At 39.5% G+C, this 11,110-nt stretch overlaps 1 long non-coding RNA gene across 1 annotated transcript; it reads left to right on the plus strand.

The window, feature by feature from the left end:
• The first annotated feature begins 891 nt into the window (after positions 1–891).
• Positions 892–10,746, plus strand: LOC134548623 (uncharacterized). The gene is made up of 3 exons (XR_010079829.1): positions 892–1,051; positions 5,811–6,046; positions 9,581–10,746. It is a non-coding gene; the product is annotated as an uncharacterized LOC134548623 (long non-coding RNA).
• The last annotated feature ends 364 nt before the right edge of the window (positions 10,747–11,110 follow it).

Consider the following 11,110-nt stretch of genomic DNA (forward strand, 5'->3'; position numbering starts at 1 on the left):
CCTGTCTCTGAATCATTTTTCCAGAGTGTAGATGGCAAAACCTGCACGTGCTGGGAAGATTAAGGTACAATTTGAACAACACTTTTTGGTTCGTATTTTAATTCTTAATTACCTTGCTTCATAAAACTCCTTCCTATCAATATTCCTGTTGCTCAAGCAGAGCAATGGACAAACTGAATCTTCAAATATAATTTAAAGCTTCCTTAATTTAGGCTGTGATCCTGAAGTTAAGCTGCATCCATAATTTAGCGCTTACAACAGTAACCAGTACTAGTTTGTTTTTTTGCTTCACTGTAACTGATTTCTCTCTTAAATTTCAGGTCTGACTTGCCATTTACATTCAATGAATCAGATAGAAGTTAGTTTTCTTTTAGAAGATTGGGTAGAGAATAGAAGAGAACTGGTTTAGATAAGATTGTAACCATAGATCTTCCTTAGAAAGAAATTCCACTAAGGGGGAATAAAAGCCAAAGAAAGAGATTTTGAAGAACAATTCCCTATGCATGAAGCCCCTGTGGGAGACAAAACTGCACTTAGGGAATACTTTTGGCAAACTGGAGCTGGGAGAAACTCCCATTGAAATTTTGAATAGTTCCATTCCAGAATTCTCTGTATGAAGCTTGCACCCAATGAAAAAGTATCTATTTTGACCAAACCATATTTCTCACCATTTTTCTTCTTTTCCTGTCCACTGAACCATGCTAATCTGTACCCTTATCCCTGCTGCATGTTCTGTCACTTGTCAGGCAATATGCTTAGAAGTCTCCAACCTTGCTTCAGTCCCCTGGCAGCAAGTCAACTAGTCAGCTGGCAAAGCTGGATAATTACTGCTTAGCCCTAAAGAGCTTAAAGTTTGTTTGCATGGACTTGTGTCCTGGCAACACCAAAGCATTGAACCAGAGGGCAAATTTTCCTTCCCCTGAACAATTTCTGTGATGGAAGGAACATGGGGGGGCTTTTAAACAGACACTAAATGGTGGTTACTGGGAAGGACTGCTGGGAACTGAGATATGTGGACTATCTTCTATGGTTGATTTGCTGTTATTATAAGGTAAAAGAGACCACTGGGCTTCATTCTTCCTTCCTTTCTTCCTTTATGCTTTTATAGAAAACTGTACATGGCTTCACTGGCTGAAAGGTTTTTTTGGGAATTGCCTTTGTGGAAGTACTTAGAAGACCTGGAAAGTAGCCTGTGGTAGAGACAAGACAAACATAGACATCAGGTTACACATTCTAAGTAAATCTGATGTTTCTTTGTTTAGTCAGTGCAACTTGCTCATGATAACTTCTGTCTTTCGAGTTTCTCCTGATCATAATGGTTGTTTTTCATGGCTGAGGCAGCTAGACTGGCTCCATCTGGAAGAAATAACACACAGGTCAGGATGATAAGGAATTTAATTAAGTGAGACTGAACCACATTTCAGCACTGTTTCTCTTGGCTGGGTGCTCTGTGGTGTCCGTGTACAGTGTGTAGGATGTTACACTGGAGCACCACCAGCAGCTGCAGAACGGCCGCCCTTCATGTCACAGTCATGCCTGAAGTTAGGTGATCCTGCATGGAAGCCCTAAAGTACTCCCTTGCTCCCTAAATCATCTTGAAAATGTTGGCAATCATGTTATACAATCCTGTTCATGGTCTGAATGTAAAGCATTAAAACAATCTTCAGTATTCAACCTCAGTGCCTTGTGTTTCAGTTGTGCTGCTTGTAGCCACATAACTCCAGTAGTTTGCAATACAAATTACATTTGTATTGCAAAGTGATAAGCACAGGGGAGATTCAAAGCTGTGTTAAACATGATGGATGCAGGGAGAGAAGCAGCAAGACACTCTGGAGTCCAGTGACAGCATCACCGATGAGGGGAGTTGCATCCTACCTCATTATTCAGCTCTGCTCTGCAAAAGCAAACTTGAATTACCTTGGGACCAGATTTGCTGCTTGTTCACAAAAACCCTGCAGAAGTCTTCTGAGGCAGCCTAGACTGTATGTCCAGAGAAAAACATACCACTTTGTCAGGGGGTTCTCAAGGTGTTTGTCAGCCCTACAGACCAGCCCTGCTGTGCCTGACCTCTCCAAATCATTTTGGATCACATGGCTGAGTGACAAACCACTCCATGGTCTTTCCTGGAGTGGCCTTTGGCCCTGCTGACAGCCAGGGTAGATGGGAAGTAGAAGCAGCCTTAAACTGGGATGAGAGAAGTGTAGATGTTCAGGAGAGGTTTAAGAAATGCTTTAAGCTTTGGGTTTGCAGCAGAAACATAAGGAGGTCTTTGGAGGGTTTTTAATACTTAGAGACCGTGGTTTGGTGTGCACCCCTGAACCTTGAGCATTAGGTACCAGAAATAGATTGTGCCTAAGCCTTTTAATCCAAATTTATTCTTGAACTATATTCTACCTATGTCACCTAAAACATTAGATGGGCCACAACTCTGAGAAGATCAGACCTTATTCTCTAGCAACAAATGGCATCCAGCATCTCAGGGATCTGATTAATGATTTAGAGATACTTTTTACTTGAAATTTTTATGTGGTTGTAATAATATTTAATATGTGATATTTAGTGCAAAACTCTCTTACAGCAACAATACCAATCACAGCTTGCAATGTTACTGTGTTTGCCCATTAACAGCACATTCCTTTTTTCTAATTCAGGTGGGGGGGGAGGTTTTGAAAGGTGTGTGTAGGGTCGTTGTTGAATTTTTATGGAAAAGCAGTTCCAAAACAAACAAACAAAAAATTTTGAAAATGTGCTATGGCAAGTCTGTTCTCTAGTTGCTGATGTGCTCCCTTAAATCTGTCTAGCAAAATAGATGGCATCTTAATATTTTTTTGTTTACTTAGCAAATCCTGCAATACTGATGTAATCTTGTTTTATTCTCTTGGCTGGTTAAACTATCATGGCAGAAACATAAAACAGTAGTGCTTCCATTAACAATGCATGGGAAGGAGTGATAAGCACTTCACTTGGAGAACCTCAGAGGACTTATACACCGAAGCTGGGACATGGATGGAATATCAGTTCCTGATTCCACTTTGTTACGAAACCTGCCAAAATGCCATTGCCCAGCTGCAGACATGAGTGTCCTGGGGAAGTGAGCCCAGCTGGACACTGGCCCTGTTGAAAGGCCTGGGTTCTTATTTGTTTTTTCATCCTGACCAGCACTTATAGGAACAAGGAGAGACTGGTGTGCTGGGCAAACTTCCAGATGGTCATTTCAGGGAGTCTTTAAGTTTGCTTGGTCCATCTTATCCTAAAAGGGAAATAGCAATGGACTTGAAAGATGAAGGAAATCTGGCTCCCTGACATCAGGGAAGAGGTCTCCAGCCTGTATTGCCCTACAGCACTCACTGTCAGACCTCCTTCTCTCGGGTGCAATCACACAGGACTGGAATCTGCACTGGCCCAGATGTCAGTTGACAGAAAGCCATTGGATGCACAGGCATACAGATCTGGAAATGGCATTTGGACTCAGGCTGGGAAATAAATTCAAGCCCCTGAGAAACTAGGCCTTTGTGCACTTTCAGAAGTTACTGAAATTCAGATATTTAGTCTTCTCCTTAACTGGGGAAAAAGACGGCTCCTCAGGGAGGAAACTGGTTTCTCTAGCTGAATATACAAAATGCCAGCTTCTCCAGGATGGTGGTCACTGTCCAAGGGAGCCTTTCTCCTCACATCCTTTCCATCTGCTACAAGGATGGTGCCCAGAAAAGCCTGGTGGCAGAGACTAGAGCAAGCAGTTAAAGTTGGGCTCAGATCTGCTTATCCCCTTTTCTCCAAATGAGAACATTATACTTCTTTTACACTTGATCGTTGTCTTGGTTTGAAAGACAGATATCTGCTAGGAAGGGGCAGGACCTCCCTAGAGATGGAGAATTCAAATCTCCTCCCTCCAAATTATTCTAATTAAAAAAAAAATTAAAGGAGCTTTCAGACAGAGGTATGGGGGTAGGAATAACAGTTCTTTACTAGTATATATGACAAAACAACAAACAAACAACAACTACAGCATCAATAACAAACAGAACTAAGAACCTTGAGGGCTTTCTTTTACAAAAGCCCAGAGCAGTTTGATCTGGGTGCCCCTGCAGGGCTCCGAGAGGCCGAACTGGAAGGAAGGAAAAGTCCCGGGCTGGTGGATGAGATGAGGAGCTCTGCGCTGGCAGCTGCAGCAGCAGGGGTGTCCCGGCAGGGCTGGGCAGTGCAGGGCTACAGAGTAGCCGGGGAAACTCAAAGCTCCAAAGAAGCAGCGGCAGTGGGGGGAGGCTGGAGAAAGCGAGCTCAGGATTCCCGGGTACACAGCAGATGACGATAGATTTCCCAGGACGAGGCAGAGGCAGAGGGCAGCCTGACCGTCCTCCTCGGCGCTGAGAGCAAGAGTGCCTCCCCCTCCCCCAGATCTGTCTTTTTGCCTTTTTCAAAGCTCATCATTTTTCCCCTCTGAGGGACACTCCCAGGGACTCAGAAACAATAGGTGTAGCCTCGTGCTGCCATATCCCTCAAGTACTCCTTTTGTTCTGACTAAGTAGTCATCAAGGCTTCTTGGAAACTTATGGGAAAAAATTCTGTGAGAAGAAAAAAAACCCTAAATCTAACCCCCAACAATCGTGCTGCAGCTCATCCACCCAGACCATGGGACTGGATGCAAAAGAGCAAACCAAGATGTGATCCAGCTGTATCCTGATGTTCCTGGAGGGAGCTGTTCCTCCTTATGAGGTTAGGTAACTTCAGGGCTAACATAACCCATAATGTTGTACCCAGCTACTTGGCAGCTGGAGTCCTAGCATTCTACATGTTAGCTTTTACACACATATTTTTAACATTTAGTTTAGTTTTGCTTGTTTGGTCGGTTTTTTAATCTGTGCCCATTAAATTATTTCATGAGCTGTGGGCTAGAAGTTTTTTCTGTCATTAAAGTCCTCCTTCACATGAATAGAATATCTGTAGTGATGGTAGACCTGATCTACAGATAAGAAAGGTATGGGCATAGAGCAGTGACACAAGTCTGCCCTTTGAAAATGGAGTCAGTGGAATGCATACCTATAAGGTGAATTCTGAAAACGATAAATGCAGAACTTCTTAAGGATTTCAGTGCTAAGGTGGTGCAATTCATTATCCAAGTCCTAGCCTTTTTACAAATTAATATGTAGAACAAACATCTACATAACAAAGCAGTGGACCAAATGTTGATAACTCTTCTCTGAAGTTAGAAAAACAAAGGAAAAATTGAGCAAGCTGTACTTAAGACATTGAATTTTTCCCCAGAAGGCTTTATTATATTCCTGGCTGCACCTGAAACCTTCTGTGTTTTTGATCAATGCATTTTCTAGTTTAATCTCTGTATTGGATTTGAAAAGGAAGAGAGAGGAAATGGTTCACAGCAAGGATGTTTAACATTGTAGGATCTTAATGTTTTAGATTACATGGAACACTAATCCGCTGATGGAAGATAAGTTACTTAGGGTGAATAGACTTCTTCCAGAGAATCCCAATTCAGACACATTTCTTGGATAGTCAGGACTGGTTGGGACCCTTCTGTCATTATCTCAGAACAATGAAAGAGAGAACACCACTAACCACAAGTGCAGTTGTGGTGAACACATAACTTTGTGACCTCCGCTACTGAAAGAAGTGGAATTGGCCATCACTTGTGTTCCTTGAACTTTGGCCTAGGAGAGCTGTGTGCCCCAAACCTGACCCCAAGACTTGTTTATACCATACAGCAGTGCTTGTGCATGATGCCCAGACCCAGAGGAAGTAGCAAAGAGGAGTGACATCTGAAATGGTAATTCTGTTTTTGTGCTTAATTACAGGTCTGGGCTACACTCTCCACTAAAGAATGCAATTTACATATCAAAAGTGCTTCCTGGACTTCTGCATCTATTGTTTTAACAAGGTGCTTTATACTACAGTAGGGCAGCCAGAGCCCTCCTTTGGCCATTTAATGACCAAGCCAGAGGCAAGATTCAATTGAAGCAATTTCAACCCATTTGTGAGATTTTCAAGAAGACTACAGTACAGGAGAGGTAGGGGGCTGAGAAAAGAGAAGGTAAGAAATACTGTGAACATGTGATGTATAAATATGCAGAAGTAATAAAAGTGAAAAACCATAGCCCTTAAAGACAAAAAAGTTAAGTGGAACAAAAAAGATATGTAATTCACTTTGCATGAAAATCCAGAATTTGAGATTAACTATTCTGTTCCATTGCTAAACTGTAAAGCACAATTTATACCTATGACTCTAAAAAATTAATTTTACTTAGATTAAAGGTTTTTGACATCAGAATTAGGACAAAATTATCATCTTGGCAAGGCTTCTTTATTCTTCCAACTTCTTTGGCAAAAGCAAAAGCTGCCCTGAATGGCAGAGTTTCCATCACGTTTTTTAGAACCATCTTCATTTTTCCATTGGAAGAGAAACTGACAGGGTGACTGATGAATTGTCACACACCATGACTTGCACTTAGAGAAACATATGAAAAAAGCTGTGAAGCACAGTGTGAGCGATTTGCTAGGCTACAAAAAAGAACACTGAAACCTCGTGGTGATCCAAAGACTCCTGTCACTGGGAAAGATTGAAAGTTTCAGGAACATTTTAAAGGAAGCTGAGAACTCAAATTGTCTGTGTCCAGTTTATAGCTCCAGCTTTTCCCCTGAGCAACTTGTTTATTTTCCTTTCCCCATGTATTTCAAGAACTAATGGTTACACATCATTTCGGAGGAAAACAAAACATGACCACTTCCTCAAGTAGACCCAGATTTGTTGTTTAATTGATTAATCTTCATTTCCAATTCTCAGTTTATTTTTTGATGTTGTTGTTTAATAAACATGACCATCTAATTCCCTTATGTGTGGTGCTCTGTAAATCACCTTTAGAGCTGCTATATCACAGGTTACTGTAGCATTTTAAGATCCATATATGGAGTAGACATCATAATGAGCACATGGTATAATACTACAATGCTGCTAATGGCAGTAAAATACATTTTTACAGAACATACAGTATGCTTTCTCTTAAAAGCTATTAATTTCTGTATTCTTTAGCATAGTAGTATATAAGACACCTTCAGTGTTAGATTCAGTGTGGGTTTGGGCATGCCTGGCTGCCCAGCTGGTCTTACAACGAATTTCTTAGGCTTGTCCAAAATCTTCAGTCCTCCTGACCTTAAAAGAGAATATTCCTTACATCAACAAACAGCAACAATGCTTCCATTAAAAGCAAAACACACAAAAAAATACTCCAATCCCAGAAAAGTACTGAGCATTTCCTCACAGGAAGTAAAAAGTGCATATCAGTGATATGCAGTGTCAAAAGCTAGACACATAATTAAACATCCTCTACATAGGGACACAGAATGGGAAAAGTGCCATAAAGGGTCAGGCCTTCTAACAAAATCCGTTCTCTGGCAGTGAGTTAGAAAAGAACAGGGCAAGTAAATATGAAACTTCCTTTAAATATTATCCTAGGCTTTGAACATTCATAGCTCAGAGATTTCTCAGCAGGAGACCCTTGTGAGCAATCTCAGTCAAGTGCTCTCCCTTGACTTGTTCATGCAAAGTTTTAACACTTCCACAATCCTAAAATGCAAAGTTCTGAAAGTTGAATTGCAGGAGGAAAACTACTTCTTTTGAACTCTTAGAATTAATGTTTCACATTGTAAAGAAAAAAAATCTTCTTCTGACAATTAATTTTATAAGTTCACATATTAACAGCAATCATAAATAATATAACATTGCTCTTGGCTTCTGAAAAAATAGGATGCTTCTATCATCTGTAACATTCTTTCTAATACATATTCAAAAAGCAACTGCTTTATTTTATTTAGCTTTTTAACAGCCCATAGAATGACTTGCAAATTATTTCCAAGGAAAAAAAAATGCAGACTATTTTTAAATTGTTTGCACCAAGTAATACAAATCCCACAAAACCTGAGCTATAAGTCATTACCTCTTATTAGGTTACTGTGTATGTTCCTTGCCAGGAAGATATCTGAGAGCAATGCTAAAGCATTTGCTTAAAATTAGCAATTACCTTGTCTTTCAATAATACACTTACACAACTAAAGGCAATTTAGTGAAAAATGTTACACCTCATCAAGTACGTGCTACCATAAATTTTACATTTTTAGTACAGGAAGCTGTGCTATTCATGAGGGTCAAAGGCAATGTCTGCTAAGATGTCTGCTCCAGGAAAAGCAGATGATATAATGGATACAATACACTGTCCATAAATAGCATTCACTTTGCCTTACTTATTATTTATTGCTAGAATCCAATAATAGAAAATCTATCTACATTAGCCTCACCATTGCTGGATTCAGTGCAACCAATTTTGTTTCTTTTGGAATTATAAATCAAGGTTGTGAGTTCATTTTCCTGTTCCACAAACACCTCATATTTTTACACTAATCCTCAGTGAGTGACACATACGATTACATCAGTGTCACCTTCTTTCAGATGCCTGAATAGATTGTGCAGTCAGCATTGGGTTGCATGACTGGGATCAACTCTTTATAAGAGCATTTTATTTACTCCGTTCCAGTCTAATTAAAAGCAAGCAAACAAACAAACCCCCAAACCACCTTTCAGGTTCTGTTTCCTTGGATGTTTTTCCAAGAATGCATTCAGGATGTGCATGCAAAACATAGCTATCCACAACACACCAATTTTGTTTTTAATTCAACCCTAAGCATGTAGGCTTTTCCCAAAGCCTTGACCTGCAGATTCTTCTTTCCTCAGGCCTTTCCATCAGACATAAAGCTTAAGGCAAAGTGTTACTTAGACCCCCCAAACTCTTCATGCCTGACCACTTGACCTCTGATCACCCAGGCTGCTGGTTAGACACGGCCTGTGCCAACTAGAGCAGTTCAGGTACAGCACACTAAATGCCATTTCCAGTGGATTCTGTGGATAACCCTGCTCCAAGTCTGCTCTCTACAGCCTCCCTCAAAGCTATCTCAGCACGTGCTGCACCCTCAAATACTGCACTTTCATTAAAGTGACCTAATTTAGTTGTTTGGGGTTTTTTTAACTGTGGGAAATAAAACTGTGGAGGTGAAACTTTCAGACAAAACGAAATAAACAACCACTTTCAAATACAATGAACTGGATAAAAAAACCCTCAGACATAAGCAAGTTATGTTTGAAGGCCACAGGATGACAAGTAGCACAGAGGAGCTCCAGGGCCATTTGAGATATAGTGTTGATTAGCCAATCTGATCTTAAGGGGAATACAGCCCTAAATAATATGGACACGAGCTAGGCTATGCCTCCAGGCAGGGAGAGAGGTTGTGTCCTGGCCATCTACAGTTTAGCAGGGGCATAGATAAATATGCCTCCAATCCTCCTGTGACTGAGAACCAGACTGAGCTGCATGCAAGCTATACTCTTGCCACTTACAAAGTAAGTAGGTAGGTACAAAAATGGCAAAAAGTAGTTCTGCTGACTGAAACGATATTTTGGTAGCTAAAAAATGTGATTCATTTCACAATTCTTGAATGAAGTCTCCTTTTAATATTAGTTTGCAAGAACAATTCTTTGAAGCCACTCAAAAAGTGACAAATTTCTTCTGGTATTCTTCAGGTCAATTCAAGTCCAAGTCTGTAATAAACAACAAGATCCTATGTGAAATCCCAGCTTCTCATCTAAAGTTATTTTGGAAGCTTACTGAAACCACTGAGCTCACAGCAGACAATGCTCTGTTTGGAATACTGAGGAACCTCCACCCTTCTGGGAATTCCCCATTCCCAGAATGCTGCCTGTGTATTGCTCCTTCATTTATTGCTCCAGACGAAGTTGAAATGAAGGGAAATGGACAATAAAATCTTCCTGACATTATAATTAAATGTGTGACTTGTCAAAACCTTTGTTTAACAGGATGAGCACGCTTAGCCAGATCCCATATGTGTGTTAATTATAGCAAGAAAGCAAACAAAATGTCAATAGTTAAAGCAAATCCTACCAACAGGAAATGGCTATCAAGCTGTGATAAAATGTTTATCCGGAAATGTTTTTACACTATCCAAAACATTTCCTGTCTGTAACTTTTTCTTTTTTTTTTTTTTCTTTTGTGGGAGAAAGAATATCTGTGGTGCTAGAAATAGCATCTTTGCAAGGAATTAAATGACAGTGCCTATAGAAAATGGCAATAATCACAGATCTAGCTTCTCTCCTGTTTCCTTCTTTGTACACAGCGTGATGTAACTCTGAAAGAAAAATGTTTCCAGAAGTTACACAGACATCACTAAAGTTTGCACATCACAGATTAAAAAATAATTCAAAGCAGATTTTTCATAGGTAATATATAAGAAATGTAATCATAGAGGTAGTGGAACCTTGATCCTTTGCTCACCGAGACTAGATAGTGAAACATTATTTCTATTAAAATATCTGGAAAAGATCAAAAGAGATTAATTAGGCTGAAAAACAGTACTATTGAAGGCATCAAAAGATGATACTCAAGGGGAAGAGGAGCCAGAGATTATCTGTTGAAATGCTTACTCAAAATAAAAACAACAAAGAACTATATTCCCATAATCATGAATTTTCAAAACTAGGAAAATTCTGATTTGTTGTAAACATTATGGGTAGTATCAGAAAATCACAACAGAGCTGGCATTAGAATATAAGCAAATACTTGTCAGGATGAACCTATAAGACATTACTGAATATAGAAGCATAATAGACGATTCTTCCTAAATTTGTTCTATCAACCATATGACACCTAAATTGTAGCCTGTTATTCCATTTTTAAAATATTCCATCCTCCCAAAAAAGAACAGTGAACTTTAATGGCTTTTTAAATGGAATTCAGCCACTAAAACTGCTCGAGTATTTGGAAAAATAAGGTTATTGTGAAATAATCTTTTATTAATCAACACTTACATAAAATACATTTTGCTTTGATTAAAACCTGTTATTTGTTCCTATTTTAACTGCAGGTTCTATACTTCTTATTGCATTTAATTTTTCCTTTACATGGAAACTACAATGGAACTAATAAATAATAGAATCCTAAAAAGGGAAAGGACTTCAACAGGTCATCTGCTCAATTTTCATGACCTAAATTAGGATTAACACAAGTTACTTTAATTTTGATCTACAGTCTCAGAT

The sequence above is a fragment of the Prinia subflava genome, chromosome 3 (genome assembly GCF_021018805.1).
Source record: "Prinia subflava isolate CZ2003 ecotype Zambia chromosome 3, Cam_Psub_1.2, whole genome shotgun sequence".
Classification (NCBI taxonomy): Eukaryota; Metazoa; Chordata; class Aves; order Passeriformes; family Cisticolidae; genus Prinia; species Prinia subflava.